General features: G+C 43.1%; 1 protein-coding gene across 11 annotated transcripts in view; it reads left to right on the top strand.

Annotated features, from left to right (window-relative positions):
• LOC119657894 (protein tramtrack, beta isoform) overlaps positions 1 to 24067 on the top strand; it is a 500286-nt gene that overhangs the window by 183017 nt on the left and 293202 nt on the right. For 2 of the 11 annotated variants that reach the window (XM_038065042.1, XM_038065044.1), the window contains exon 1: positions 13989 to 14916. The exons of 8 other annotated variants lie outside the window; for them this stretch is intronic. The gene's annotated coding sequence lies outside the window, so the exon portion shown is untranslated. Of the gene's footprint in view, positions 1 to 13988; positions 14917 to 14938; positions 14987 to 24067 lie in introns of those variants that run through there. One more of the 11 variants, XM_038065043.1, reaches the window with a different exon arrangement.

Raw genomic sequence — 24067 nt, 5'->3', positions numbered from 1 at the left:
CTAAAAAAAGTGCAATTGGCAGTTTATCATGTCTTTTGTTGTTACATACGAGCATTTACGAGATTGCAGTCAAAGCTCAATGCGGTTACGACGCTGCTGCGCAGCATGTCATGCAATAATTGAAGTGGTCACTGCGTCTCGCGTCAACTTCACTTTAAGTCATGTAACGCAGGCACGCATGCGCTTGATTAACAACACACATGCCTTTGGCGGTCGCTCCAAATGCATTCAACGCATTGCATTTGCATCCCCTTGCCGCCGATTCCATTCTGGGAATACACGTGTTGTTCTGATATAACCAAACCCAGCGTTGCCAGAAGGGACGTTGAAAGCAAAGTGTTTTGAAATAGGATTCCACCACTCGTTTCGATAGCGGATCCTGGAGTCTTTCCAGGGGCTTAAAAAACGCTTTGGCCATGCGAAAAAGCCTCTAGCATTCCTAACGAACTCCCTAGAGTGAGCCGAAGTGTCATTAGAAAATATATAAAGGTTCAGGACAGAACTTCTGAAGGTCTTTCAACTGGAAAATCAGGAATCAGTTCTGTGAAAATCTTAATCAAATCAATTAGTCATATTCTGAATATAAAAGAGAGACTGAAAGACCATATTTGATCAGAAGTTGAGTTGATCTCATAGGAAACATGATTAGACACCGAATGAATCACCAAATATGAGCCATTTGGGTTCTGTTGTTTTCCAATGGAATGACTGGTGAAGATTTTTTTATGGTGATTTCATGAATCTTTTTAAAACACTTCCTACATACTATTCCTCTATGGACTTTCATGATGGCTGTGGTCGAACCTAAAATCTGCTCACATTCGTAGGTATGAACGTAAGGTAAGATAGTCTGACAGCCTTCGGAAAAAGTTTGCTGGTTTCCACCGCCATTTTTGAAGCTTATCGTAGAGGCGTCCATATTAATTCTCCTTTTGACCATTGAAGGCACTTCTAGGGATTGCATGCATAATTCTAACTTTAGTAAATGCTTCGCTCAAGATATACATTGTAGAATTTTCAATCAAGCTGGCCTATTCAATGGCCTTCAAAATTCCAGAAGCACCGCGCAGTATTTACTTAGCATACTATTGTCCATTTTTCATTCTTTCATTTCAATGATAGTTCGTTAGTACTAATCCTGCGCTTACTTATAAGAATTGCTCTCTTCCACTTCAACACCAAATGTCCAAATCAATGCAGCATTTCTCCAAGTTGAAAGCCGCAGCTCCCAGCACTCAAGCACCCCCAGTGCTAGGCCTATTGTATTACCCCCGGAGATCGCCTATTAATCGGCCTTTCATCGACGTCGTTCGCTGGCTTTCGCGAATCTGAGAACATTCTCCAGAGATAGAGAATGTGTCGATTCTTCGCTGAAGAAAACCTTACCAAGGTATCTTGATCTGAGGTTTGAGGAGGCCGAATAGCTGTATACGAAGTACAGGGCCGTCTCTTCTTCCTTCTCGCATTGGCTGCATATGGCCGAGACCACCATTCTGATTTTTTACATGTGGTAGTTTAAGGTACAGTGTCCCGTTAAAAGCCCTACATGGGTTTTCATGTCCCACTTCCTAAGTGACAAAACAAATGACGCTCTAGCGGCCTCAGGTTCCTTCACAAAGATTTCCGCCTGTCGGCAAAAGTTCAAATTTCTCCATTCAGCTGCATATATAACTTGTCACTTCCCCTTTCCAAGTAGCCTTGACAGTAGATGGCCGGATTCCAAAAACTGATTCTGGCTCCATCATTGTGGATTCAGAACCTTGGAGAGCTAGTCTGCCAGCTTCCTCATTACCAGCAATGTTTGAGTGCTTTGGCACCCATATGAGGAATGTTTCGTTCAGTCAACCAAGTTTCAGCAACACCTGATGACAACTCCACACCAATTGGCTTGATATGTCGTTGCTGTTTAGTGCTGATAATGCTTCCCGACTGTCGGAACAGATTGGAATGATGTGATCGCCCCTTTTTGCCGCAAACATTCTTCTGCTGCCAATAAAATGGCATATATCGCCTGGAATATGATCGTCATTTTTCGGAGAGGTCGAGCCAGTTCCATAACCGGATTTCCCGAGAACACCCATGCGCCCGACCCGTTTTCCATGACTGCCCCGTCTGTGAGATTATTAAATTTGTAATCCCAAAAGATTCGTGGTCATTTATTGGCAATTCTTCTTTTTTAGTGATTACGACGGAGTATGTCTTTTCGAAGCCTTTCTACGCGCGTATCAATCTTATATGCGCCGTTAGCTGCTTTCCGTTTTAGCTCGAAATGGATCGGGGGTAAATTTAGATTAGCTTAGAGTGCCACGATCAGCGTACTACTCATTGCTGTAGTAATACTTAAGCGACCAAGCCTCTGAATCTACGTCAGCAGCTTCCTGCTGTTAACAAAGTTCTGTCTCGGCCACTAGACGATGCACGTATACATCAAAATGGGATTTATTATGGTTGTATATATCCAATGAATCCGTTTTGGTGAAAGTCCTCAGGTCTCACTTATCGCAGTCCTACAACATCAGACAGACTTGTATCTATGGATCGAGTTAAATGCTCGTTTCACTCGTCCTCGTGACAATACTTTGCATGTCAGAATCCAATCTTCCGGTTGAGGGCTGTATGTATTTGCGCGGTCCCGAGATGAGATTTTGGATGCTACCTGGGAAATGTACTCCAAGCAAAAGGTTTCCGTTTCCTCATCGCTTTCTGTGTATCTCCTACTCTATCAATGTGCATAGCTCAACTACTGTCTACGCTCTTTGACAAGAATCCGCTTTAGCTTTGAGATTGCCTCAAGACAGTTGGTCTCTTCGCAAAAGTGTCTCCATGATGGTCGTTTAGCCGACCTTATGCTGGACTTTAGAGCTTTTTCAACCTCTTTGTATCGAATCCCGCCAGCGGCTGAATCAGACTCGGTTGAGGAGCATTCTTGTCGTTCTCCTCTTTTCTCCAAATCCGAGTTCCACAATGGTGTTTTACTCTTCTTTGGCATCATGAGTGGACAGCTCTCTTCGAAAGCTTCTCTCATGCTGGTTGTGATCATTTGGGTTGTTTTCTCAATTTCAGCAAAGGATTTGATGCGTGGCTCAGGGATCGTAACTCGGGCGCTCAATTCTCTTTTGTCCCTCGCCCGATCTGGCTTACGTGGAGTCCGAAATGGAGTGGGTGGAGGTGGATCCATACCCATTACGAAATCATCAAATATGATCCGAGGGCGTGATATCGTTTGATACTCTCCACTCTCCGACGAGAGCCGCAATGTCAGGGGATGCCTCCATGATGCTGATAATCCGTTGCCTGATCACGTTGAAGAAAGTGGATTCATTACCCAAATTAAGGATCTGCAATTCGGTTCCTAGCAGATAATCCAGTAGTTGCGATCCTCTCGCGTTGATGTTGGAACTTCCCCAGCATGTATGGTGGGCGCACAACACATCCTGCTATTATTCCCATGCGCTTACTTTTGGCATATTGGATAGCTCTGATGAATTTTCCACTGGGAACTTCAATTTGATCGTTGTGGTGTCGCCATCATTTAGGTCGTTAACCAAGATAGCTTGGAGGTCTTTTGAAACCACCATGCAGGAGCGGGGTCTATTACTTCCATTAGCATACAACAAGTCAGCATGTCGGAAGTTTAAGCCCCCAATTTTCCCAATAACAACTCATGGTTCTTATATGAGGTATATATATCCGGTTTAGGAACGCCGATAGTAAGGAAAGTTCCCAGCCTACCGGCTTTTTCCTCTGCTTGGCACCTAGTAGCATCCAGGTGGAGGCGTTGAGGTTATTCTAGACTCCAGGAGTTGGGATCGTAAGAAGACCTTGCCGCTTTGGTTTCCCCTTAACCGAAGCTGCCCCAGACAATACTCTCCCTTCAGCATTACCACAACTCGGGGGTTGTGTTTTGCCCGAAGGCGGTTTGCCCGGAGACGGTTTGCCCAAAGGTGGTTGTCTGGTGACAGTTTGCCCGTAGGAATTGTTTTCCCCGAAGGCTGTTTGCTGCCGGAAGACAGATGCTTACTCGTAAGTAAGACTTTCGCCTCTTCATAAGAGGACTGTTTCGGCCCGCCGTTAAGGACTGGGTTCGAATAGGGCTGGTGCCCACTTGAATAAGTGACGAGTATGAGTCTAGACTCATTTTTCTTGTCCCTTAAGGAGTAGGACATGGAAATCCTAGTAGCCCATATGCAGCGAAAACCTGTGAACGCCGTCGGGGAGATGCAGATGAATAGGCGATCTCCAGGGATAGTAGCAAAGATCTGAGTGCTTGGAACTGTAACTTATCGGTCTATTTTTTTTAACCATTTGGGAGAGCAGGTGATCTGCATCCACTTGATGACCAACAGAACCGATTAGGCAAAATTTTCATTTTGTTGGTTTATGGACCCGTCTTTTTAGGTAAAGCTCCCAAGAAGAAAACCGTGTGTTACTCCTCAAACACTTGAATCTGCAGATATTTCTTCCTGGCGGTGGCTTAGAAGAAGAATATTAGAGATAGAGTTAAATTCCCCAGTCGGATCTATGGGAAGGGCTACCGCTATTAATGCGACTTCTAGATCCAGGTGTGACTTACCTTGGAGACAATATAAGGCAGTAACAAGATGCTGGAAAAATATACATATATCTCACTCCTCCGATTGAAAACAATTTTATGGAAAAACCATAACAGCGAAATTATCCTAGTTATCTGGCTATTGTTTTTTGTTTGCACTCGTAAATTTGATCGCTATTTTGATTTACCATAAAGGGAAGTTGACGGTTTTTTTGGAAATAGGTTAAGTGTGGCACATGCATGATTAAAGTTGAAATGGAAGGACCTCGAAAGTTAGTGTAGGTCCTGGATGTCTTGAGTTACTTCGGAATACTCTTTTGTGTAAGGTATACGGACTTTGAGGTGCCAGGTACGCCCTGTCATTTTTCAGCCTTAATATCTAACGCCACGCACTCTGAATATTTGTATTAGTTGCTGGCATTTCACTGCAGCCTAACATTTTTCAGTAGCTCCACAGGAATACGTAAAACAAAGTCTTATTAAAATCGGTTTAGTATTTGCCTGTCACGCCCATTTTTCCAGAAACGGTTATGCCGATTAGTACAAAATTTGGCAGAAAGGTCGAAATCAAAAATCTCCTTACATGCAATGAGTAACATCGTTCTTCGTTAAGTTTAAGGGGGTGATCCTCGTACATACAAAAGGGGGATGTAGAATTTTTTTTCACCGAATATAGTCATGTGGAATATTAAATGAAAGGGTCTCGATTAGTATTTTTCAAAGTTGGCTTTACTTTTGAATTTGGTACAAGAGGAAGAAGACAGGGACTGGAAACTAATAATTTCTTTCACGGAGCCGTTCTCAAAACCACCCACCCTTAAGTTTATCCTAGAGTCAAGTTTCGCGGTAATATACACTATATTGTAGTTTGGTAGGTATCGCACCATATCAGAGTTTTGAGTGGAAATTCAATCTAAATATATATTTGTAAAAATACCTTGTTTTGTTTTATCTGCCTTTTCCCTTCATTGATCCTGTCATATGTAAAATCTTCCTCACCCTCCCTGAATTTTGAGAATAAATATCACTATATTTATTCTCTTAGCAACATATTTTTTGCAAATTTTACAGTCTTTACTACTGTAGCTTATATTATTCTTACATTGCAAGCGGGTTTATCTGATGATATTTTCTGTTTTTTCCAGGTGAGTTTTCCGGATACTGTTTTCAAAAAGTATACAAATAAAAGAAGATGGTAAGTTTATACGTTCTTCTGACAGGTTTTGTTTTGCAAGTCTTGGTTTGCTAAAATATATTCCGCCGGCTGGATCTTGATAATATGGGGAAGGACTAGGTTTCCAATTTTATTTTTCAATTAAGCAAGAAAAATACATATATACGTAAACTAAGATAAGTAATTCTTTGAAAAGGGGAATAATCGATGGTACTGGTTCAATCAAATGAAACATCGATTACCAGGCTGATTTCGCCAGAATAAAATCGTAAAGGACGAAACAATTGAGCATAAGAACATCACCTTCCGTTATGGTGTGACCTATTCATTATCATTATTAAATCAATTCCACCATCGGTGTCTTTTCGGCGACCTATCACTTCAACCAAAATGAAGCACTTCACCAGCACTTGAACATCGATTAAAATGTTTGGTGAGATCCTGACCCAGCTTCTGAAACACCGCAGCGACCTGTGAAACGCAGTAACCACTTTTGCTTGTATTTATCTTCAGTGAGAATTTTCTTTTCTTGCCCTTCTCACTATTAGTTAAAATCTGTACAGGAAAGAAGTCACTTTCAGTCAACACCCTTCGCCCAAGTTAAGCAAAATGGAACCCATCGCTGGAGAAAGGGTTGAAATTCAAAGAACCTTTTTTATAGAATAAAATGCGTTAGTTCTTGCAAGCTATTAAAAGTTTCGGAAATTTCGATATAAAAGATACGCCTAGCACTGGTTGGGCGTTTATAAAAAAAGACCAAGAAATTCGGAAATTCAGCCTCCTCCTCATTCAACACAAAATTGTGATATTCGTTACATAGAAAGGGCTACTCTCACCAATTTTCGTGAAAAAGTTTTACCCGTTCTCGAAAAACAAAAACAAACAAGCGAACACTGATTGACGGATTGACTGGTTTTAACAAGACTTTGCTTTGGTCAATAAGTTCAAATGAAGTCGTACATTTCCTAGTAAACGGAGAAGGATGCTTTTATGGCGGTGTGGTTGGAATATGGGTCCCGTTCACAAGGAATGATGTGATGTGTCTGGTCTGACCACTTGCTTTCAACTTCTGTAAACTGCGGGACCAATTGTTGTTCTGAAACAGTATCAACCTTTTACTGTCAACCAGTGTCAGATACGTATGTTGTATTTGCCCGATTTACCGACAGTATCCCCATACTGATTTCGCCTGAATTTCGAAAAATTTGATGCTTAAGGTTGAACATGGGTTACCAGACAACCACCAGAAACTTTTGATGCAGCTTCGACCTTGGAGAGTGCTGTGCAATTTCGCTGGGATCCAATCATTGAGGTGATCCCTGTCAGAAAGCACATAACTAAAAATGGCTGGCGATGGTGCGTATGTTTGTGAAGCTGTATTCTTTATAAGGCACAATCGTTTTTAGGAAAAAATGTTTGCCTGTAAGCATTTTTAAATTCGGCTGTTCACATCCCCGCTGTCCCGAGACAGACTCATTCAGTTCCCCCCTTCAGAGTAGCTTCACGTCAAAACCTTCTCAGGTTTGAAATAAAAAAAACTTGTTGTTTCTTTTTCGTTGGTGTGAATGTTTATTCTTGCAAATACCGTTCTTGTTAGCAGAACTTGTTAGCACTGATGAAAGGAACAAGTGGTTCCCGAAATATCGGTATTTGCAAGAATAAACATTCACACCAACGAAAAAGAAACAACAAGTTTTTATTATTTCAAATAATTAATCGTTGGAAACATCGCATAATTTCACTCAGACTTCTCAGGTTTCTACATTACTTTTGTGCTCCTTGCCTACGTGGCTTTTATGTGCTTGCGAAGAGGCTGATTCCTAAATTCTCCCATCCTGAAAACTTCTGTCAATATATTTGTTTTACTGTGTAAGCCTACCTGATCAGCCTGAGGACTTTGTTCTCTTTGTGTAACACAGTTTTCTCACACTTTTGAGGACAAGATAATTTTTTAGGCGTCTGCGCGGCCGCAAAAACTTCAACCAATTTCGGAGAGTTGGATAAATCCCCCGTCGCACTCTCGGTCTACTTATGACTTCACAAAGCTACTTAGAATAACAAACACATAATTTCATCAACACTACTTTATCAGAATGATCAGAGTTGCATTTTCATTCCCGGGGAATTCTTCTATAACATGCTTAGCTACATGCTTAAACTTTTTCGTAGTTTCACTGGAAGCTTCTAGAGGGTATCCTCCATTCCTACTTATTGCAAAGACCACGTTGCTGATTTCTCCTATTTACTCTTTTGTGAGTTAAAGGATATCGGGGAGCTTTGCGAGAGCCATCTGCCTATCGCATTGCCTCTGTACCGGCCGTGATGGTGACCGTGGCAATAATTCCTGTTGTCCTTCTACTAAGGAGTGTAAAGCCAAGTACAAGCGAGAGGGAGAAGACTCTGAGGTGATTGCTTGTAGGCTTCTAAGGTGGGAGTACAATGGGCCACCACGGTCTGAGTGCTCAAAAGCTAAAGCTTCTCCCTCAGCGCAGAAGGTGGGAAAGCGGCTGGCCCAAAGTACTCTGACAAACCGTTCCAAGCTAGTTTTCTGACGATGAGAGGTATTTAGTTAGTGGTCCGACGACGTACCATTGCGGGAGTTCAATAGCTTGTGCATAAACGCATTCACCTGGCCTACCCAAAAAAGAATATCCTGAGAGTTCTTAAAAGGATTGTTTTGTGGTAGAAAAAAATTAGAAATTTGGCTTGCAGTAATTATTCCATTTTTTTGTGAGGGAAATCCATCATGGATGCATATCTATAATCGGGGACGCGCATTTTCGACTTCTACCAGCTAAAACCTTCCAACTTTTATCTACACTCTGCCTGTCCACCGTCCTGGGGATATGGGGAAGTTGTGTATGATTTTGAACACTGAAGTTCACGGTGGTCCGCATATAAAAAACTGAGCTGAGTTCCGGACCACCTGTATTTGGTGGCTTATTCGCTAATGTTGAGCTGACCGCAGCTTTGAGTAAGTATTCCAATGATGGTCGAGACCGAATAACATATTCACGGATGCAAACCAGAACTGTTTTCTGTTTCTCAGTTTCATCAAGATTTTACAATATAGAGTCACACTCGTAGAAATTTCCATTGGTCAGTGTGACAGGATGATAGGAGTAGTCACTCAGCGAATCCCACGACAACAACCCTCATACATTGTGTCTGTCTATCTGTCCGTCTGTATGTATGTTCGTTCGTTTGTTTGTCGTCTGTTTTTGACGAGGGCGAGTGGAAAAAACATATTTTTGTAACGGTTAATAGCTCATTAGAAGGTTCTTTGTCTTCTAGTGGATATCCTGGCAAACATGAATTTTGGAATGGACAAGCAGCTTTTTTAATCAAATTAATGACTGACGGTTTCACTCAGTATAGAAGTAACTTATCACACGGTGCCTTATCTAAGAGCAGAATGCCCCAGTCCGCATTCAATGTGATTCAAGTCCAAGCTTTTCGTGTACGAATCTGTTTTTTTAACCAACCATTCGTTTTTACGAAAAATAGTAATTAACAGTTTCTCTTATTGTAAATGCTAGGCGTCAGACACTTCGGGGGAAGTTTAGTTTGGTTTTGTTTACTGGGGGAGACGCAGCACAGAGGACTCAAGCGATTGTTAGGCCCATTGTACTATCCCCGTAAATCGCCTATTCAAAGGCTTTCCGCCTACGGCGTTCGCAGGCTTTAGCGAATCTGAAAATATTCTCCCGAGGTAGAGAGTGTGCACCTTACCATGGTGCCTTCTTCTGAGATCTGAGGATCGGCGAAGACTATTAAATCTGTAATCTGAAAAGACTTATGGCCATTTATCGACCATTCTTCTTTCGGTTATTACAACAGTGTATGTCTGGAAACCATATGATAGGACGGCATCAGAGCTACCGGATATTTGTCAAGGAATTTCCAGATAGGCGGATGACCGTATGATTAGCCGCCTTTCCCCGCTCCAATGGTATCCGCTCTATATGTGTCGTTGGCTGCTTTCTATTTTACCTCCGAGTAAATGGGGGGTAGACTTAGGATAGCTTCGAGTGCCGCAGTCGGCGTAGTATTCATTAATAATAATAATAATCGTTGGCGCAACAATCTATATTGGATCAGGGCCTTGAAGTGTGTTAGAGCACTTCATTCAAGACCGTAACGGTACACTAGGAGGCAATGTGGTCAGCATTGCTCTCGCCCGAGATTATTACCCTGATTTGACTCAGGTACTCATTCACAGCTGAGTCGACTGGTATCCGACGTCAAATCGCGATGCAAATTCCACTGCCACCAGTGAGATTTGAACCGCGACCTTCCATATGACAGCCTAGTGCTCTAACCACTGAGCTATCCGGACACTGCTCATTGCTCTAGTAATACTTAGGCAATTGAGCCTCGGAATCTGCGTTAGCAGCTTCCTGCTGTTAGCAAAGTTCTGTCTCAACCACCAGACGATACATGCATACATAAAAGTGGGTTTTATTATAGATGGATACATCCAATATATCCGTTTTGGTGAAAGTCCGCAGGTGTTACCTACCGCAGTCCTACAGCACCAGAGCGATCTGCAGGATTTGTGATATTATTCCACGTTAACTTGGAGTCGATATGTACTCCACAATACTTGACTGTTTGTGCCAAATGAATTTCCGCGAGATAACGATGACCTCTTGCCTGACCACTTTGATGAAAGTGGGTTCATTACTCAAATGAAGGATCTGCAATTTGGTTCATACCAGATACTCTAGTAGTCTCGATCCTTTTGCATTGATGTTGAAACTTCCCCAGCATATGTAGTGAGCGTTGAGATCACATCCTGCTATTACCCCCATACCTTTACTTTTAGCATGTTGGATAGGTCTGATGAATGTTCCACTGGGAACTTCTTCTGCGGGGAAATATGCAGAGCACCATAGTATCTCTTTATCTCCCTGTTGACTTTTTATGGTTAGTTTAGCCGATGTAGTGCCGCCATGACATTGGTCGTGAACCAAATTAGCCTGGAAGTCTTTTGAGACATACAGGAGCAGGGTTGCCCACTTCCTCTAGCATATAACAGGTCAGCATGTTGGAAGTTTAGGTCCTGACTACCCCACCAACAACCCACGGTTCTTGTATGAGGTATATAAATGTCTTGGAGCTATTGATTCGACAACTAATAAGTGCAGTCACGGCTGTACAATGCTGCAAATTTATTTGGGAAATATGGTACCTCATCTACGCTTCAGATGAAGACGCCGAGGGTTGCACTTCCCCCCGACACTTGTAACGTGACAGTCCCTAGCCCGTAATAAAGCCGACAGCCCGGTTGTTCTCGAATCTTATTAACATGGGGTTCGAGAACGTTTATAGTAAAAAAAGTTCGCGGCCTATCGGCCTAGCATCCAGGTGGAGGTGTGGAGGTTATTCTGGACACCAAGTTGTTCAAGAACCTCAGCACCGATAAAGTTTAGTCGTAACATTTTACGGTATACAACTACCGACTCGTAGCAGAGCTTAATGCGTTGCGAGGCTGCAGTCTTTACAGCTATGAGGTGTTTCCTTCTAAGCTGTTCGCACTGCTCAGTATCGTAATCGGTTGGATTAATGTCGTCATCCATTGGCTTCGACAGCCTTGGCTGCAAATGAAGGCGTAGCCGCTGTCGGCGGAGCCCTCTTTGCTGCCTTTTCTGTCGAAGAGTTGGGATCGTCCGAGGACCGCTGCCGCTTCGGTTTTCCCTCAACTTTGGCACAGCCCGTGGATTGTAATTTGCCCGAAGGCGGTTTGCCCGTAGGTGGTTTGTCCTTATGCGGTTTGCTCGGAAACAGCTTACCCATGAGAAAGACTTTAGCCTAAGCAGGTGGTGCCGATTGAAGCCCGGGGCTAGGAGTGCTGACAGAAGAGGCCTGGTTTGGCTCGTCCGCTAAGGACTGTGTCCCAATTAAATTAGTTCCCAGTTGAGTAAGTGGAAAATCTGAGTCTAGACTCAGGTTCTCCACCGATGAGCTTAGAGTTGCCCCTTCATTCGGTTTTGGATCGTTAAGATCGAGATTTAATTTTGGTTTTTTAATAGGTTTTTGTTTTTTGTTTTCTCATAATTGGCTGCCTTATCCTCAGTTTTATCGGGGAAAGTAAGTCTACCTCGGCGGAACCCCTTTTTGCCGAGACAAGGCTAGTTGAAACTGGAGGTTGCCTGGTACCCAGAGTTCGCCGTTTACGGCCACATTTTAACCCCTGTGACCATTCAGCAGTAGGCATGGTAGACACACCTTGGCTTGGGGTTTTGATTGCCGCCTGGCTTTAGGTGTCACCTCTCATTTCCTAAAGGATCTTCTTTCCTGAGCTTCCGCGCCACGACAAGGTAGGTAATCGTCGAGGAACTATAAGCCGGACTCTCGACCTTCCTTGCGTTCGCAAAAAGAAGCTTTAAACTCTACTCTCAATTTTGAAATGGACTTAACCGAAACCGGTATGCTAGTTTCCTGTCCTTTTTTAAAAGAGAACTCACTGCCTCTCACTACCTCATGGGCGATTGCGGACTTTGAAATGTTCTTTCCTTTTGGCGAATATCCTGTCAAGCACGAAGAATTTTGGGAGGTGCATAGGCCATATAAGGGTTTATTATGACGTGTAGGAATTGAAGTGCCAAAATTCTCGAGCCTATCTAACACAGTGGCTTGCATCCGCGTGCTGCTAGAATACTTCGGTGAAGCTACACTTAGGTGCTGGCAGACTTTAGTCACTTTTTTTGTGTTTTTTTTTTCTTTAGTTCACCTAGGTGGTCATTTTGGGCATCTGTTACTTTTGGGCCCATTATAAAGGTTCTTTTGAATAAATACCTTCCTTAGTAAAACCGATGAATGCTGGCTTCTTCCCGGGAATAGATAACTCATCTCTTCTCTCACTTCTCTTTCTTCGGAAAACTACCCCTTCTTTAAAAAAAGATAATGACTGGCGGTTTCGTTCGTTGATTCGTCATATGCTCCGGACAGGAACAATCAGTCAATCCGTAAAAAAAATGGGTTCCTTGCACTAAATAAGACAAGCTCATACACCAAAATGGTGGTAGACAGTTTCTCCCCAGTTAGGGCGGTTCGCCAGGCAGGGAGAAAGTTCTCTAGTAAATTGAGGCAAACAAATTTGGATGTCGGAAGATTTTTTCTTGTTTTATGTATACAAGTAAACTCATGCCAAGCAGGTCAAGCTCCTCTCGCGGTAAAGCATCATAGCTGACTTTACATCATACTTGAACTGTAGCAACTTCAACTTAATCAGGTTCTAACAATTGCGACCATTGGCTTCAAAGGGGTTTTTTGCATCCTTCCCCTTTCTTCCTTGGCTATAGGATGCCAGTAAGGAGTCAGCTATTATCTATGACCTCAAGATTCCAAAGTATAGCCATCAAGCGGCAGTGTTCCAACATTTTAATAGCTAAGCGAACGTCCTAGATCGAATTATCTATACAAAGTTGCCACAAAAATCCGGGAAGTTGTTCTGTTCCAGTTGTACGCCATCCAAACAGCGCCTTTGAATATAATTAACTTCCTCTTGCAGATGACTGATATCTTTTCGAGTGCAGCTTGTTTAACATTTTGCTGGACGCAATCAAATTAAGTGAATTCTGCATTTGCTTTTCTAATACTTCCGCAATTCCTCATCTGAAGTTTCAGAAAGTTGGACTCCATCGTTCCAATTTTCCCGAGAGTTCGCGTGGTCCCTACATAGCAACATTGTCTTACGCAGAAATTCACCTTGTTGTGCGTTATCTAACACAAGCCTTATCAACTGTGTACTTGCACAAAAGATTTTTTCGCGATATTTTAGGTCTGATAACTGCGACTATTGGTAACGCTCATGCAATTGCAAAATGCACTCAACTTTTTCAGATTGTTTTGCTGGCGTTCTCGGCTCCACTCTTGATATCTTATTTTCCCTTGAATGAAAATGAAGTTGCATTCGGGGTTTTGGTGTTTTATTTGAGTCGGTTGTGCATCGCGAATGCAAGTCCGCATCAAGCTGAGCCAACGACTCAATCAGGGCCCAGTGGAGTGGAAGCTGCTCGGATGCAATCAATGTGCGGTTTGTCGTTGCGGAACCACATAACCCAGGCAACCGCGAAAAAATTCATTGTCAAGGTCGTCCGATGTGCATTCTCGAATGCACACACTTAGAACGGGTGGGTATGCGCCCGGCGATTGCATTTCACATATGCACACGCTTGTTGTGTGCTGGTAGGGAAGTGCTTTGGAGTGCTCGTAATTCACTGCCCCGATTGTCGGGGGCGATTGTCGGGGGCGTTGCGATCGCATCGGTTGCGGTGGGTGATCTGCACTCCACCGCGCTGCAGCATAGTCTAGTGAGGAGCCACGGGCATATGCATCGCACATACGTAACGATCGTGTGCACATGCATAATAACAATTTTGGCTTTAGCAGCTTTTCGCGTTCTAATAAAGAATCCACGTTCGCGTTGCGCGCAGCTAACCGTACCGGCACGAACGCAGGTTTGGGGTAGTCGGGAAAGCTTCGGACGACCAGAAGAAGTGGAGCAATAGCAAAAAGGAAGTAGCGCAAAAGCTCAAGATATACGCGGCTACATAACTAAGGAAATACAAGCTAGAAAAGAAAGGAGAAATTAATTTCACTCCACACCAATTCAGCTGCGATCCGTGCAGTGCCATCGATCGTCTATCAGCAATCGTTGGCTCGCGACCGACGCATCGCCAGGAAGGGAGCTTTCACCCAGAATCTAGAGGAAGGAAAAGTGGCCCCGAGACGACCTTCAAGATTTGATAATCGAACTGCGTTCTAGGCGACAGGAAGGGTCTTTCGTTCCGATCCTGAGTCCGTTCTGCGACTGATCCCTCAACTCTCCCTCCGCGTACCTGGAAAAGTGCATCAGAAGACGGGAGAGAGTTCTCAGTGCAATTCGTAGTTTTTTTTTGTTTTTAAAAAAGAAATGCTAGAACATTGAACAAATGTTTGTCGGGCGGAACCTCGGTGCAATGGACGTAATTTAAAATAGTTTTTATGTTTGCTTCGCGTGTACTGCCGCCGTGAGTGCATAACTAATAAACCTCGCAGTTTAGTGTTTTCCCAGTTCATCGTAGAGTGTGAAAACATCACGTTGGAAATTTGCGTGTGCCTCAGCTTTTCCGAGATCAGCTGATAGTGCGTGCTTTGCTTGGAGCTGCCTCATCTGGGACCTTACACGCTCTCGTGGAACAGGGTAACTACTTACAAAATAATATGTCTTACTAATGAGGAGGTGGTCCTGCTAGATTCAGCTACAACCAGCAGTGCGTAAGCTCACATACTATATCTTCCGTGCTTGAACTATTGCCAAATGCATTTGCATGCATCGTATTACGTGCGTACACTCTTCTGGATTCTGGCGTATACTTTCCAATTATATTTATTTATATTGCAACGTGGGGTGAGCGGACAAGCGGGGGTATCACAGGAAATGTGTGTGGTCAGCTCCGTCTAGCCTGGCGGTTGTTATGTCGCGAATGGAGATTAGATTGGGTGATTGATAGGAAATGCTGCTGAGAAGTGTAAAGTTCAGTCTAAGTTTGTTTACCTTGTAGTCCTTGTGAAGGGGCAAGCTATATGCATATTGGGCACGGAGAGATAACATAATGATGCCGTAGAAACTATTTCTACTTATTGCGGTTTTCAACTGGCTTTGCTATGTAGATGCGGCAAGTGAATTCAGTGTGTTGCAGGCTAGCGCAAAAAGTGATAAATTATGTTGCGCAATCGTCGAACAGCTTGATCACTATCAAAATTGACTATTGCTCATTTACGCAATAGTATTGCAGTAATTGACTCGGATTGTCAAAGTTATCATGACACTGTCGCCTGATCTATGTCAGGACTCTTACTTACTTTTTTTCAAAAAGATCCGGAAGTCGGTTTATCCTGTATAATGAACATGTGTATATGTAGATCTAAGTCTAAGAATAATTTCTCGTGTTAGGATCGAGGGGATCTATCCTTCGCTTGAACCTACATCATCCCAACGATGATCCCAGATTTCAGCCCGTTGGTTCATGTTTAACATAAACAAAAAGTAGCCGTTACACATCGTCTATTATCCTTAAATATAGAATAAGTTTCTTATCCTTCGTTCGTGGAACTTGTCTTGGTTTATTCTAAGTTTCGCTCCTGCGATATTGGATGTCAAGAGTGTTTGATATTCTGAACGACGTAAGCACGTAAGGCGTAAGTCTTTGAGTTTTCTGAGAAGTTTTTATTTCGTTTTTGCGAGTATCAATCCTTTGCAATTGAAGGTGGAAATTTGGGCACTTTCCATATTGCTAAAACGTGGAGCTAGCTGGTCTTAACTGTGCGGTTCTGGTCAAACATCTCCATTTAGTGGAAAAATTTCAACCCAGGAGTATCCGGATCTCTCAGTGGTTAGTGCGGTAGGATGTGGTAGCGAAAGGTCGCGGTTCAAATCGGGCTGGTGGGAAAGGGATTTGTATCGTGACTTGATGTCGGACACCAAGACCCTGATGTAATTGGTTTGTCGCACCAACAATTATTCTTGTTATTATCATCCAATTGTTTGCTTCTTCTGTGCTTTCCTTTTTCTATATTTCATTTTATTTTCATTGTCTATATGTTTCGGGGAACAACTAAAAGCAGCAGAACCCGTTATTCACAGAATGTAAATATTTTTGGACTTTAACCTCTAGCATACTATCTATTTCGAAAGCAAATTCCTTGATAGTGCTACTGTGTGGGTATGTATGAGGTGGGGGAGAGGCGAACCCTTTGAACATTCAGACCCCAGCGGCCCGTTGAAATCGATTCCCCCGTCTTATGAAATATCCCGGATTCGTTTATGTGTTGCAGGATTTTCTTTAACGGATGTGATGCTACCCGCTGCAGTTGGAGCACATCAGTACAGTAAATCTGACGTCGGATGCGTCCAAAATGTTTCGTGGCTCCCGCTTCCTCACTACAGAATGGGCAGGCATTATCTTTGGGAATTGCTATTCTGAACATTTGCGCAGGTAGTGAATTATGACCAGTCAGAATGCCCACAATATTCCTGCAAGTCTTCCTTCTTTCCGACAGAATACACTTTGCAGGATTTTTGTTTAGTGCTAACAGGAAAAGTTTGGTGCATTTAGCAGCCAATGTTACTGAACCCCAATCGCTAGTTCTGGCCCCGTCATGGGGTGAATTGAACCTTCTTTCGCTAAAGCATCCGAGACTTCATTTTCCTCTGCATCACAATGACCTGGTACCCAGATCAGATTCAATCAGTTTTTACATTCTTGAACAATTTTTGAGGTGATGGTGGTGGCTCCTTCAATGCAGCTCGATTTCGCTACAGATTCAGATGTGCCTGCCCTTCAGCCACTTGTCAATCTTCCAGTTTGCCGCCCTTAGGATCGCATAAAATTCACCCTGAAGGACCGTTGTATATTGTCCCAAGGAAAAAGCCCACTTATCGTTTTTACGAGAGGTGGACTCCTGCTCTAGAACCTTGTTCTGTTTTTTAGCCATCGGCATAGAAGACGTCAGTATATCCTGACATGCATTCTTCTGGTTCATCCTAATTTTCTTTTCGTTTCAAGATAATTTAACACCTTCTATCAAAACAAGTGTATGGGGTTCCCAGAATCAGAAGGCCTGGCAAAAACTGGATTCAGCACCTAGATTATCTCTACATGTTTGTTCCAAAGAAGCTTCTTGTCTATAGTAGCTCCCAGATATTTCATTTCTTTCTTCTTATCTGTGGAAGGCAAAGATCAATTGAATTTACTGCAAGTGCGTGCCTAAGGTACCAACTGTCAACCGAGTCAACGGTAGGTTATGAATTTTTACACACCGTCATCGTCATAGGCTTGAGCGAGTTTTGGCAGATTTGATACTTCGTGGTTGGCAGGGGAAAGTTTTTAATGGCTTCAACCTTGTCTGGGTCTTTTTGAATTCCATCAGGGAAAATCATGTGACGGAGAAATGTTACCTGTTTCTGTAGGAATTTAAATTTTTCGAAGTTTGAAATGAGTCTGGCCTCAAGTAGATGCAAGTGCTCAGATTCGGAAGAAGAAACGACCACAATATCATCCATGTATACGAAACAAAAGTTTAAGTTCCATAGGACAGAGTGGATGAATCTTTGGAATGTCTGCGCAGCGTTGCACAAGTCATCCTGGTGAACTCGAACAGTCCGAAAGGCGTTTTCGGTATGTCAGGAGCGACAGGGATTTGATGATACGCCTTGGCTAGATCCAAGGTCATGAAACTATGGCAGTTTGTAACTGATTGCGCAAAATCATTGATGAGTGGAACAGGGTAAAGGTCGGGAATTGTCTGAGCGTTCAGACACCTGTAACCTCCGCAGGGCCTCCATTCGCCATTTGGCTTAGAGACCAAATGAAGCACAGATGACCAACAGGTATTGTAAGATCTGCAAATATCTTGTTTGATCTGGAGTGATAGAGGGCGCACGTTTGAGAAGATCAGGTAGCCGGTAGTGTTGATGTGGTGCTGCACATGGTGCTTAACCAGCTTGGGGAAATTACTTTCAGTAGTGATGGTGCGATATTTTCTGAGTAGTGCGCGAATGCGGTGGTCGGGAATGCCCTCGAAAACAATGGAAAGAGTGTCGTTGCGAGTTGGGGAAGCGTCTATTAATGCTTTGTTCTGCAGGTCTACCTACAGCCCATAGTGACACAGGAAGTCTGCGCCTAAAATGGGGGTGCTAATATCCGCCAAAAGGAATCGCCACGAAAACGTTCGGCGCAGTCCGAGCCTCTCATCCACTTGCCGGTAGTCGTGAGTCTGGATGATAAAGGAGTTCGTGACAGCCAGTCACGAGTTCTGCGAAATCAACGTCTTTGGACGGGTTACGGGGATAATCCACCCCTCCACTCCCGTGTCGACCAGAAAGCACCGCATGCTTAGAGGGTCGAATATTGTAAGGGGACCTGGTACTGCGCTTCGGCTAACCATCGCCGTGGCACCGAACGAGCCTAGTTAAAAGTGCATGCGGTGGTACATTTAGTCGTTTGAGCTCCAAATTTGCGGTAGTACCAGTAAATCGTCGAGACCGATAAGGGTCCCGGTGTACAATTACCCGACCGCCCATTTCGGAAAGCAGACCTCGGCCGCGACTGCGATCAAGAACTACCCGCCGAGCTCAAAGTACCTACCGCCATTGTAAGTTTCGTGACTGCATCGGCCAGTGTCATCAGCATTGTCCTCAATTTCCCAAAAATTCAAAATTATTTATTCGATTTATGTGAGTCTCAATTAGTTGATGCACTATTATAAAACCAGGTTTCTTCTCGGGATTTCATCCCCCCGGCGTCACCCAGCCGATCCTATGTAGTCCACTGGAATAGTTGCCATGATAATTTTGATCACAGCTAGTCTGAGATGATACCGTTGCTGCAGCGGCAGCCTTCGATGTACCGCCACAGTAGTGAGTCCTTGGTGGCAGCGTTTCGTCGTTTTCGCTGTTAGGTAGTAATTAAACCTCACTTCAGCGTACACCAATCGCTGCGTTAGCATCGCATAGATCCACTTAATTATTACTAATTTCATCAACAAAATGTTCTCTAGCGGCATTACAGAACTTTTGAAAAGGCGCACGACCAAATGGCCGTACAATGTCCACAAAACCGTCACCGGGGACTCAAAGCAAACTCAGGCTCAGTCTCTCACTTAGTGGATAAGACCTGAGCGCCTTCTTACGAATGTACTGCTCAACCAGTGTCTCCGGACATTTCAGCGAAAATGATTTGCCTAAAATTCTTTGGATTTAACTACCTTAATTTTCTGCCAAGAGGAAGACACTTAGCCCAGAACAAGACATCCTCGCAAAATATTTATTAGAAGTTGTTCTAAGTGCTCTATACCCTCTTTTCGCATCGCTGGGTAGATACCGTCCATGCCAGGTGCTTTGAAGTGTTCGAAGGATAGTATAGCAGCTCTAACCTTTTCATTGGTGCAACCGCTCTAGCAGTGTCCCAATTCCCTTTGCAACATCTTTGTGTCGAAAGGTTTACAGAAATCGCCACTTCTCCACCCCCCCGTCTCCCCACACTTGCGAGGCCTTTTTTCCCCGAGGGTGCAATGTAATGGTCCGTTACAACGCAAGCGGGAAGCCATGTGAAAAACAGAATCTTCACCCGCTGTTGTAATGGTGTACGTGACAGGCCCCGTAAGTATACCCAGACCCCTTATCATGAGTTTTTTTTCTCTTAAGCTCACTTCAACTGGAATTCTATCTTCGCTTTTGTACCTCCGCTTTTTCAGCTCACGATGAACGGATTCATTAGATACACTGCTACTCAAACTGAAGCTACAAAAATCAAGATGGAGTCTATCACCCTGAATTCGCCCTCCTATATCTGACATAATATTTGCCAAAGTCACATTGGTGGTTTGACGACTAAAGGTTGATGATGTAGTGACGTATGATGACACCACTTCTGAGTTTTCTTCCATAGTGTCAATCTTTGGTCTCTTATCAGCGTTATCATAAGAGTTTAACATGAATGCGTCCAAGCTGTGAAGAGTGATTACCATGTATTATTTGATACTGGTACTGTCCTTGCTACAAATTGCTTTTTCGGTAAACCAGTAAACAATTACATATATGGTGCCAACGACTACTTTACCTTTACAATTACCATATTGAAGACTTTAAAGGTCTTTCGGGCCCTTAACAGCCTGGATAATCTAATTTACTTTTTCCGTTGCAATATTTTCCCTTTGGAGTCTTGAAGGCATATGAATCCCAACTATAGGTAGCAGCACCAGCTTTTATAGCTTTCATAGTATGGGATCCCTTATGGCCCGTCCTGTCCAGTTTCTATTGAGGCTGTAAGCGCGTTATTAAGCACACCTTTCAGGCGCGGAGCCTCATTATCTGCTGTCCCGCTGGAAATTTCTTTTCAAATTTCTTCGCTTACAAATGACATTATTAGATGCTTAGAGGTTTTTGAAAACAGTTACGACCTCTCCATTCCTAGGTTAGTTTTAAGCTGGAAATTTTGGCACGTTAGTTAAAGTGGTGGGTGACCGCAGCTTCGTTCTAGTTAAACTCTATAGATAATTGTTCATGGATTTTATTATTTTGATGATACAAGTAACCTCATGGTGGAGGTTTCAACTCTATTGTGGCGCTATGCACTTTCTTATGATATTTGCCTAAAGGCATATTCCACCAATTCCGCTTTACCAGGTTCATCAATATCTTAATAATTTGGACACTTTCCTTTACTTCACTTCAAATTCACAAGTTTGATCTTCTACGACTTTTTTCATAATTTTTGGATTTTTTCCAAAATTATGTATTATAATATAACTTATAATGGTGCCAAATTCCGTACTTCTAAGATGAGCTTAAGGAGGGTTTTTAGGTAAATTTCTTAAATACGGTAATATGCTATTATCAACTTTATTTGAGTAAATATTGGCATGGGATGTACTTTTAAGCTTAGATTTCGTGTGGATACACCATTGTGTGTATTGTTTTGGTCGCTGACCTTCGACCTCGATGTTCAGACCAGTTTTGGCGAGTAAATTCTTGTAAGCGCGAATTACGTGACTATACCATCGAAGACGCCTCTCTCGCCATTTTTTCACGATCGATGCAACTCCATATCGATGCAGATATCCTCATTTCGGATGTGTCACGCCACTAATCGCAAGGCACCGTTCATTGTCTTTTATAGTCAGCCAACACTCTGAACCATAGAGAGCGACAGGACGGACGACATCAAGAATCTATATCTAACGTCTCAAAATTTGAATAACCCCAGAAACTACCAGTAACGGCTTCAAACCTGTAAAATTTCAATTGTTAGCTACGTTATTGTTTTCGGCTTGATGCGCACATGAGAAAACTCTCTAGTGAAGGCCAGGATAGATTTTAAACCTCTGAAGTTCCGCCCGTATAATGCCTTCTCAACTACTACAAGCAAAAATCTCCAACATTACCATTATTCGAATAACAAATCCTTACATCAAATAACAAAGTCACGACCAAATTGACTCAGATCTCGGCATCATCCATGAATAATACGCAAGGCCGTTGATAATCACGCCAAGTTCAATAAAGCGGAATTCTCCGCGAAAATATCTACGCGTCCCGCACTCATAAATCTGAAATTTCAATAAATTTCTCTTGAGAAAATTATTTTACAAACTCACGCGAACAGAAATACTTCGTAAAATTGCTTTGCATTTTCCTAGGCGTTTTCTTCGCACAATCGTTAATTATAAAATTGCGAAAGTTTTTGTAAGGGAATGGTTGCGTCTGAAAGAAATGATAAGATTCGTAGAAATAAAGCTACCAAGTTCAATGTTATTATGAAATTGGATGCAATCTTTGTTTTAGGGGTACAGCGTGATCTGCTCTGGAGTACATATTCCTTGTTTTACGCTTATTGAAAAAAATGTTCATGTGATACCAGAAGGTGCAGAAAACCGACGTTGGAGTCACATTAATTACTTTAGATATTCTCGGACAATTTTGAGGAGATATCTAAATTTAGTATAATTGACTTTCAGAAACATCCACAATCTCTCCTAATTCTAAAATTTTCCCCAATCACGTAATTTGAAAAATGGATGGTGGGATCTCAACGTCAGTTTTAAATTTTTATGGGGATCAGATGCGTTAATTTGTTCAAAAGAAGACATCTCTCAAATGATTCTGGCATCTTTGTTTGCAGGAATATGTACCGGAAACTCCTTTTAGGGTAGGGTCTTTCACTGAGAGAATAGAAGGTATGCTTTTTCACTGATCCACTGAAGTTGGCCAGAGGGCTAGTATTTAAAAGTCGGTAGCATTACTTCAGCCAATGGCGACTTTCAACTCGATATACCAAATCCATTTCAGCTAATTTATATTAAATCAGGAAAAACAGCTACCCCAACACGAATGCCAAGTTAAGGCTGTTCCATGTCAATGTTTCTTCTTGATGGAAAGTGACTCTTACTATCACCCGAAAGATTCTATTGTTGGTTGTAGCTAGGTAGGTAGATATCAGTGGCCGCTCCAAAGAGCCCAATTAGTGCTTTGGTGCGCTGTTTTGATGCCACAAATTCCTAAGACCGTGACTACTGTTATGGGAGCAGGGAGGCAGAGTCTAGCCGGCTCGGATCTTCAGAGCCAGCTGGTAGCATTCACGAAAGAAAGCAGCTCTCTCACCCTGCAGCTAGAAATCTCTCCGAGGTCCCCAAAGAATGGTTCATAGCCTGACTCCAGCTAGAGCTGGGCAATTGGAAAGAAAGTGCATGAGGGTTTCCCTTTCTTCGGCAACCCGAATTGTAGGGTATGCCGAGCCTAGCGGCATGGTCCCCTTTGGGCCAGTGCCCCGTGCAGACCGCCGTAATCCTGAATGCATTCGACTAAGCGTTCGCCATCTTAGGCCCGCGGCTGCTAAGCAGTGCGAGTAGACTCGGCCCCCGGCAGCCGCCACCGAAACGCTTAATGTATTCGTCAAAGGGCTGCCAAGTCTGCCGTCAGCCTGCTTATTCCCCTCTATTCCTATGTCCGGGAACCCAGAGGAGGGTGACCTTGAGCGTGCCGCCCAGACGGTTCAGCGCGTCTTTGCACTGCGACACCAGCCTGGAAGATGTCGTCGTTGAGTACAATGCCTTAATGGCCGCTTGGCTGTTGGTCAGAATGGCTATGTTACGTTTGGGGCTCGAATCTCGCTCCAGCCATCAACAAACTTCCAATATCGCCAGTACTTCCGTCTAGAATACACTGGCGAAACCTGGGAGACCATACGACTTGGATAAAAATTTATCTTAGAAAGCATTAGTCTGCCAGATTCCAGACCTTCTTGTTTTTTCATTACCCTAGCCCTAGCTCCCCGTAAATTATTCCTAAGCCGGGATGGGGGCTTTGGTTTTGATTAGTATGTCATTGTAGTTGGCTACTATTATGGCGTTTAACACGGTCGACTTTAATTTCAACTTCTCGCCCGTACATTTGCAGGGTTGTTTAACCTCCTCTATTCCATTGTTGACGAACAATGCTATTTTCATTTGGTTTGGTTTTTTCGCGGCTATCCGAAAGCATTGCAAATCTTTCATATTACAACCGCGTCCAATAAGGGATAATATCAGTTTGTAATTATATTCCTCGAACTTTTGCTGGGCTCATTTCTGAATTTACAGGATCAGTGCATGGATAACATTGGTCTTTTTCAGAGTTAATCTCACTGTTGTTACTATCTGCTGTATGAAATGCATTCCAGTAACTTCGGATGCATTTAATCTCTTTCTCATCGACTTCGAAGCGACTTTTGTGCGTCTCTGGTATGGACCGCTTCCATTTTTTCTTTCGTCAGATTTGGTTTAATTATTCGTAACCGGGATCATACAAATCATCC

The sequence above is a fragment of the Hermetia illucens genome, chromosome 5 (genome assembly GCF_905115235.1).
Source record: "Hermetia illucens chromosome 5, iHerIll2.2.curated.20191125, whole genome shotgun sequence".
NCBI lineage: Eukaryota > Metazoa > Arthropoda > Insecta > Diptera > Stratiomyidae > Hermetia > Hermetia illucens.
This window is presented reverse-complemented; position numbering and strand designations above follow the sequence as displayed.